Source organism: Austrofundulus limnaeus, unplaced genomic scaffold, assembly GCF_001266775.1.
Source record: "Austrofundulus limnaeus strain Quisiro unplaced genomic scaffold, Austrofundulus_limnaeus-1.0 Scaffold68, whole genome shotgun sequence".
In the NCBI taxonomy this organism is placed as follows: Eukaryota; Metazoa; Chordata; class Actinopteri; order Cyprinodontiformes; family Rivulidae; genus Austrofundulus; species Austrofundulus limnaeus.
Genome location: NW_013952470.1, coordinates 1,215,294 through 1,217,997, shown reverse-complemented (window position 1 = coordinate 1,217,997; position 2,704 = coordinate 1,215,294).

Sequence of the window (2,704 nt, the reverse complement as noted above, 5' to 3'; positions counted from 1 at the left end):
AATTCAAATGTGGAACAATTATTACATTATATAACATAAACGCAGCTTTGTCGTTAAATAAGTCCCTTACTTTGTACTATACTGCAATTGATTTGGCCATTTTTGTTCTTAAATAATTTACGTGAGATTTCCACGTCAGCATTTCATCAATGATGACACCCAAACATTTCACCTCACTGATTGCAAATCTCAACACCATCAACTCTAAATAGAACATCAATGGTTTTCTTTCTATTACTGAATATCATGTAGTTAGTTTTATCAAAATTTAAAGATAATTTATTTAGTTTTAAACCAACAAATTCTGTCTGCATCATTTCCAACAGCATTTCTATATCTTTTCCCAAACAGAAAATGTAGTGTCATCCTCAAATAATACACATAAAAGTCCTGACACATTCACCAAATCATTTACTTATAAAATAAACAACTTTGGTCCGAGTATAGAACCCTGAGGAACTCCACATRTAATGTTGCAGAGTTCTGATCTTACATCATTTATCTGTACAAACTGTTTCCTGTTTCCAAATAACTAGATAGAGCTGGTCCTCTTATACTATATTTATATAGCTTTTGAAGGAGAATATTGTGGTCAGTGTGGTCTGTGGACACATTACCTTGGCTATTTTCATGTTGTTTGGAAAAATTCCTTTTGAAAATGATAAATTACAGATACAGTATACGTAAAGGGATCAATAACATAATTCATTATATTCTTCACAAACGTCATGTCCATATCCACCCAGTCTTTTGATCTTTTGTCAGCAAAGTTTTTTACAATATTTATTATTTCTTCTTTATCAGTTTCACAAAAAAAATACTATTGGCATAACCCATGACTGTATGGCCTATATTCTTATCTACTCTTGGTATTTTAGCTGCAAGGCTTGGGCCAACATTTATGTAATATTGATTTAACTTATTTACTATAACACTTTTGTCATAAATTTCTTTGTCATCCTCTACAAAATATTGTGAAATTTCTGATTTTGCTTTGTGTCTCTTCAAAACACCATTCATYACTTTCCATGTTGCTTTCATATCACTTTTACTTTTATCCAATAAATCACTATAATATTCCTTCTTATGTTTTCTCATAAACCATACTAATTTATGTTTTTTTTTTGTATTTCTCTTCCATTTCCAATATTTAACATGATGTTTGCCTCATAGCATATGTCCAAGTCATTTGTGACCAAATATGTCTTGGGCAATTATAAGCAGAGAGAAGGGACTTTGGCAAATGTATTTGAAAAAGATTTATTGTCTGACCTAAGAATGCTGAAAATTTATTAATGACGTCAGGACTTCTCAGTGTACCAATTAGCCTAAACAGGGATGTTGTTGTTCTGTGGGAGGAAACCAAACTGCTCAGAGAAAACCCATACAGGCACGGAGAGAACATGCAAACTCAACCCAGAAAGGTCCTGAGCTAGGATTTGATCTGGCAACCTTCTTGCTGAGAGGTCAGCTCTACCAGCTGAGCTACCATGTCACCTCAATAAAGAATGTTTTTAATATTAAATATTTAAATTTAGTTTGGACAGGCAGGTTGAAGAGACTTGGYTTGGACAGGCAGACTGAAGGGAGTTGGTTTGGACAGGCAGATTGAAGAGACTTGATTTGGACAGGCAGAATGAAGAGACTTGGTTTGGACAGGCAGAATGAAGAGACTTGGTTTGGACAGGCAGGTTGAAGAGACTTGGTTTGGACAGGCAGACTGAAGAGACTTGGCTTGGGGAGGCTGACTGAAGAGACTTGGTTTGGACAGGCAGAATGAAGAGACTTGGTTTGGACAGGCAGATTGAAGAGACTTGGTTTGGACAGGCAGAATGAAGAGACTTGGTTTGGACAGGCAGTTTGAAGAGACTTGGTTTGGACAGGCAGATTGAAGAGACTTGGTTTGGACAGGCAGATTGAAGAGATTGGTTTGGACAGGCAGATTGAAGAGATTTGGTTTGGACAGGCAGATTGAAGAGACTTGGTTTGGACAGGCAGATTGAAGAGACACGGTTCGGACAGGCAGATTGAAGAGATTGGTTTGGACAGGCAGATTGAAGAGACTTGGTTTGGACAGGCAGACTGAAGAGACTTGGTTTGGACAGGCAGATTGAAGAGACTTGGTTTGAACAGGCAGATTGAAGAGAATGGTTTGGACAGGCAGATATGAGGCTAACGATATTGTGAACAAATAGCTGACATTTCACTTCAATATTAAATACAGATTTGATTACAGCTCCTTCAGTCTGAGGCCTCAGTGAACCAACAATATGACTGTTGTTAGGGGGTCGGGGGCTCTGCCTGGTGGGGAGGTGATGAGTTGCTAGGCTGGATTTAGACCTGAAGCACGGGGTTCTGTGCACTGTGGTGATAAGGCTAAAATCAAATAATACCCTGTTGAGTCATTTGTAAAGTGCAGTATTCTTCCAAGCTCTGAAATAAGAGAGGGAAACCTTTAGTAGCAGACGCATGTGGCTYCTAGGGTGATCTCGTTAGCATATAATWAKRWGAKRTKKTKTTTYYYCTYKTKTKTGYGYRWRAWAYACWYKTAAATAAAAAGASAGAGACGAGGTCAAACATCTTAGAGCTTAGGAGCGTAGTCGCTGYCAGCATTGTTAACGAACTGGTTGAATGTTTTCTCATCACAATGGGCTTCACTCTTCACGCAGATATTAATAGCCACAAAGCAATGTCACAACTACCC